The sequence below is a fragment of the Gossypium hirsutum genome, chromosome D06, assembly GCF_007990345.1.
Source record: "Gossypium hirsutum isolate 1008001.06 chromosome D06, Gossypium_hirsutum_v2.1, whole genome shotgun sequence".
NCBI lineage: Eukaryota > Viridiplantae > Streptophyta > Magnoliopsida > Malvales > Malvaceae > Gossypium > Gossypium hirsutum.
Genome location: NC_053442.1, coordinates 57,166,165 through 57,172,493, shown reverse-complemented (window position 1 = coordinate 57,172,493; position 6,329 = coordinate 57,166,165).

Here is a 6,329-nt window from a genome sequence, read left to right as displayed (position 1 = left end):
ATCAAAGGATGGAAAGACTAGAACAATCCCAAAAGGAAATGCAGGAGCAGCTTCAAAAGCAAATGAATGAGCAGCAAAAAATGATAGACAAAATGATGGAATCTCAAGGGAGTATGATGGCTCAGTTAACTCAATGGTTCAACAAAGGAACTGATAAAGGAAAAGGCTCTGTGCTCAATATTGAAGAAGGAGACAATGAGGGACCTGTTTATTCCCCAGAACTTACCTCTCAACAAGCGGAGGTATATCTGCGCAAATCCTCCATTACCATCAACCCTCAGGGCGGTGCTGTAACACCAATGAACTTTCAAGCTAGATCAGGCTCTAACCCTGGAGACAACCTTGCTAATCCCGCTATCCCTGACTTCGATGAGACAGTTGAGAAAATGAATGGTGAATTGTCGAAACAGCTCGAAGAAAAGTACAAATGGCTGGAGGAAAAACTTAGAGCGATGGAAAGTACTGAGGGCTACCATGGAATTGACGCTAAAGAATTGAGCTTGGTTTCGGATTTAGTACTCCCTTATAAATTCAAAATACCTGAGTTTGAGAAGTACAATGGAACTAGTAGCCCTGAAGCTCATGTTACCATGTTTTGTAGGCGAATGACTGGGTATGTTAATAATGACCAATTACTGATACATTGTTTCCAGGATAGCCTCGTAGGGGCAGCATCCAAGTGGTACAATCAATTGAGCCGTATCCAGATTAATTCATGGAGAGATCTAGCACAGGCGTTCTTAAAACAGTACAGCCATGTGACTGACATGGTACCTGATAGAATTACTCTTCAGAACATGGAGAAGAAGCCTGGTGAAAGTTTCAGGCAATACGCACAGAGATGGAGGGAGGTTGCCGTCCAAGTTCAGCCATCTCTTCTAGAAAGAGAGATGACGATGCTTTTCGTTAGTACATTGAATGCCCTATTCATCACACATATGTTAGGGAGTGCAACAAAAAGCTTTTCTGACATAATCATGAATGGTGAAATGATTGAAGCGCCATAAGGAGCGGAAAGATTGATGCTGGAGGAAATAACAAAAGGCAAGCCTCAAAAGAAAAGGAAAATATGGTGAACAACGTGAATACGTACGGAAAACCGATTGCTAATCAACAGAGTTCATCAAGACAAGAATTATGTGTGAAGCCATGTACTGAAAAGCTCCAGTTCACGCTAATTCTAATGTCGTACAAAGAGCTGTATCAAAGCTTATTCAATGCGCATGTTGTTTCTCTTTTACATGTGAAGCCTCCACAGCCCCCGTATCCCAAATGGTATGATGCAACTGCACAATGTGATTATCATGCAGGAATTATGAGGAATTCTATAGAAAATTGCATTACCTTTAAAAAAGTGGTTGAAAGGCTTATCGGTATGGGCGTTGTCAAATTTGGCGATTCATCCAGTGCAGAAAATCCGCTACCCAATCACCTTTGATAATGGGGGTGAATGAGATGTATGAAGAAAAGTTGAGAGGCGTTCACATCAATGCCATTTTTGAAGACACAATTTGCAAGGGTCCTTGAAGATATTTGTCCTTATCAACTTAGAAGTGTTCTAAGTAATTGAACTGCGGAAGAAATCTCTGTAGTTTTTTAGAGCTTATTTAGAGTAATGTTCAGAACAATTTTGTTATTTTTAGCCTAAAAATGATAAAAATTCCTTTGCGAAATAGGCTCATGTCTGAACGTCATTATTCTAATAAAATACATCTTTGCATTCATTTTTGAGCCAATATATTTTATAATCATTCTTTTGGATTTTCTTCCACATTCATAATTATATTGTACAAATAATCATTCTTAAATTCGTACATTCTTTGTATATTCTTTTGTACTTACTATAGGTTCTTGGATATCAACGACATGAGTGACGCTGCTACAGACTCAAAATCTCCTTTTGAGCGAGACATGTGTTTAGAGGGATCTCATGACTTTGAAGATGACATAGATTGTAGCCTATTTCCGGACCTGTTAAAGATGGTAGAACAAGTCGAGAAATGGATCTTACCCTACAAAGAATCATTGGGATACTTGACTTCTCCATATGTGGGGTATAAAGGTCATTTGGTCAATCTAGCCAAAAGAGTTTGACGATCATTGATTCATCTTTGTGGTCGTCAATTACTTTACTAAATGGGTGGAAGCTGCTTCATATGTCAATGCCACAAAGTCGACAGTTAGCAAATTCGTGAAGAATCAGTATGGAACGCCAAAAGGATCATATCTGACAATGTACTAAACAACAGCACAATATCAAAAGTTTGCAGTCTGTTCATGATTAATGCCATATCGCCAAAAAGGGGATGATAAAAAAAAAACAAAATCTACCAGGGCAATGTCTTTCTGTTGGGTCCATTGCGGTTTTGCCTATTGAAGACAAGATTCTTTCTTTCTGAGTTTTTGGATCCAATACCGATTGAGGAAGAATGTTCAAAGTTATCCGTCATGGTCAAATGCGCCAAAAGTAAATGATGCGAGCTCACAAAAAAGGTCCACCCTAAAGAATTCCTTGAGAGGGACCTGGTATTGAAGAAGATCCTTCCCATACAAAAAGAACTTCATCCCAAGCTAGGAAGGACCTTATGTGGAAGGCCTTATCCAGAAAAGCATCAACTTTGATCAGAAGGGATAACAAGGACATGCCTAATCTTACGAGTTCAGATTCAATAAAAAATATTTCAAAAAAAAGGGAGAGGCCAAGGTGAAAATTTGCAAAGGACGCCTTGAGACCAAAGGGGATTTGAGTTGAAAACCCGAAAAGGGCAGCTCAAATATTGATCAAAATGGGGCATGAGGTGATCAGAGAAACAAAAAACTTGATCAGATTGGGGCATGTGGTGATCTAGTTATATCTGAATCAACAGGAAAGAGTAGGCAAAATTTTGGGGCATTGGCAGAGTACTTTGGATCTCCTAAACACATGTCAAACTCAGAAGGATCTTCAAAAAGTTTGTACAGAGAAGTTCAAGCTGTGATATCTGGGGCACCCAATTTTCATACTATTGAATTTGTTATTCTTGGAATACTTCATTCTTTTCAAAGATACACATTCCCAATCAATTTCTTTGTTATCTTTTTTACTATAATTTATTCTTATACCTTGTTATGACCTTTTTGTAAGCATGTTGCATTGGAATAATGATCAATGGACTAATAAAACTTTCACAAGGAAAGTTTTGCATATTACTCTAGAAGTTTCTAAATAATACAGGAGCCTGAAACATGACTATTATTTAGAACGCACCAGGTTTAAAGGTTGGAAATCTGAAAAGGAAGAGTCTAAACTAGGACTTTTGCTTTGGATTTTGTTGTCAAAAACATTGGTTGAACAAAATAATAAGATGTCATGTTGATGACAAAGCCTAAATCAACAAGCAAGTAATGATCACTAGGCAATAGAAAGAGGTTGCCTCGGGAAGAGAGCCTTCATTTGCACATGAGCCTTTGGTACGACACCCTGGGAATGGTGTAAGAGACTAGAAAGATTTAGATCATGTATCCCTGAATTGTGATAGGAGAGGATTGAAGAAAAGCCATATACTCTTGGGTTACAGTGGGAGAACGATGGTATGAATTTTTGCGCCCCAATGGATTAAACTTGGAGGTTCATAGTGGGGGGCAACCTGGCTAAACGTTTCTTCAAAAAAGCCAGTCAAGCAAGAAGGCGTTGTAGCACGCCAGTCACAAAGCCTTAATAAACTTCGAGTAATGACAACCTAAGCGGAATCATTCTCGGAAAAATAAAATTTTGCGTTCATGCAAACACCATTCACACATGTCTAGTTAGGAGCATTTGATGCATTTTGATCATACCATCCTAATCATTAGGCATAATTAGGTTCATTATACAGGTCATGTTCCCCAGAGAATAGATCCGTGAAAATAGTAGATTTTGCATTCCTACATCGACAGCAAAGCAGATCGAAAACAAAGCTTTGCCCTCCTCGGTTGTAGTGGAGCAGGTTAAGGATAGCAGATCTTGCCTTCCTGCATTGACAACGAATCAGATCGAAGATGGCAGATTTTACCTCCCTGTGGTTACAATGGAGTACATTGAAGCCAGTAATTCTACTTCCCTGGACAACAGTGGAATAGATTGAAGATTTCATATCTTATCTCCCTAAGCAGTAGTGGAGCAGATCGAAGATGGCAGATTTTACCTCCCTGTGGTTATAGTGGAGTACATTGAAGCTAGTAATTCTACTTCCCTCGGCAATAGTGGAATAGATTAAAGATTTCAGATCTTATTTCCCTAAGCTGTAGTGGAGCAGATCGAAGATGGTGGATTTTACCTCCCTGTGGTTACAGTGGAGTACATTAAAGCCAGTAATTCTACTTTCCTGAACAACAGTGGAATAGATTGAAGATTTCAGATCTTATCTCCCTAAGCAATAGTGGATCAGATCGAAGATGGCGGATTTTACCTCCCTGTGGTTATAGTGGAGTACATTGAAGCCAGTAATTCTACTTCCCTGGACAACAGTGGAATAGATTGAAGATTTCAGGTCTTATCTCCCTAAGCAGTAGTGGAACAGATCGAAGATGGTGGATTTTACCTCCCTGTGGTTATAGTGGAGTACATTGAAGCCAGTAATTCTACTTCCCTGGGCAATAGTGGAATAGATTGAAGATTTCAGATCTTATCTCCCTAAGCTGTAGTGGAGCAGATCGAACATGGCGGATTTTACCTCCCTGTGGTTACAGTGGAGTACATTAAAGCCAGTAATTCTACTTCCCTGAACAACAGTGGAATAGATTGAAGATTTTAGATCTTATCTCCCTAAGCAGTAGTGGATCAGATCGAAGATGGCAGATTTTACCTCCCTGTGGTTATAGTGGAGTACATTGAAGCCAGTAATTCTACTTCCCTAGACAACAGTGGAATAGATTGAAGATTTCAGGTCTTATCTCCCTAAGCAGTAGTGGAGCAGATCGAAGATGGTGGATTTTACCTCCCTGTGGTTATAGTGGAGTACATTGAAGCCAGTAATTCTACTTCCTTGGACAACAATAGAATGGATTGAAGATTTCAGAGCTTATCTCCCTAAGCAGTAGTGAAGCAGATCGAAGATGGCAGATTTTACCTCCCTGTGGTTATAGTGGAGTACATTGAAGCCAGTAATTCTACTTCCCAGGACAACAGTGGAATAGATTGAAGATTTCAGATCTTATCTCCCTAAGCAGTAGTGGAGCAGATCGAAGATAGAGGATTTTACCTCCCTGTGGTTATAGTGGAGTATATTGAAGCCAGTAATTCTACTTTCCTGGACAACAGTGGAATAGATTGAAGATTTCAGGTCTTATCTCCCTAAGTAGTAGTGGAGCAGATCGAAGATGGCGGATTTTACCTCCCTGTGGTTACAGTGGAGTACATTGAAGTCAGTAATTCTACTTCCCTGGACAACAGTGGAATAGATTGAAGATTTCAGGTCTTATCTCCCTAAGCAGTAGTGGAGCAGATCGAAAATGGCGGATTTTACCTCCCTGTGGTTACAGTGGAGTACATTGAAGCCAGTAATTCTACTTCCCTGGACAATAGTGGAATAGATTGAAGATTTCAGATCTTATCTCCCTAAGCAGTAGTGGAACAGATCGAAGATGGTGGATTTTACCTCCCTGTGGTTATAGTGGAGTACATTGAAGCCAGTAATTCTACTTCCCTGGGCAATAGTGGAATAGATTGAAGATTTCAGATCTTATCTCCCTAAGCAGTAGTGGAACAGATCGAAGATGGTGGATTTTACCTCCCTGTGGTTATAGTGGAGTACATTGAAGCTAGTAATTCTACTTCCCTGGGCAATAGTGGAATAGATTGAAGATTTCAGATCTTATCTCCCTAAGCTGTAGTGGATCAGATCGAAGATGGCAGATTTTACCTTCCTGTGGTTATAGTGGAGTACATTGAAGCCAGTAATTCTACTTCCCTGGACAACAGTAGAATAGATTGAAGATTTCAGGTCTTATCTCCCTAAGCAGTAGTGGAACAGATCGAAGATGGTGGATTTTACCTCCCTGTGGTTATAGTGGAGTACATTGAAGCCAGTAATTCTACTTCCCTGGGCAATAGTGGAATAGATTGAAGATTTCAGATCTTATCTCCCTAAGCTGTAGTGGAGCAGATCGAACATGGCGGATTTTACCTCCCTGTGGTTATAGTGGAGTACATTAAAGCCAGTAATTCTACTTCCCTGAACAACAGTGGAATAGATTGAAGATTTTAGATCTTATCTCCCTAAGCAGTAGTGGATCAGATCGAAGATGGCAGATTTTACCTCCCTGTGGTTATAGTGGAGTACATTGAAGCCAGTAATTCTACTTCCCTAGAC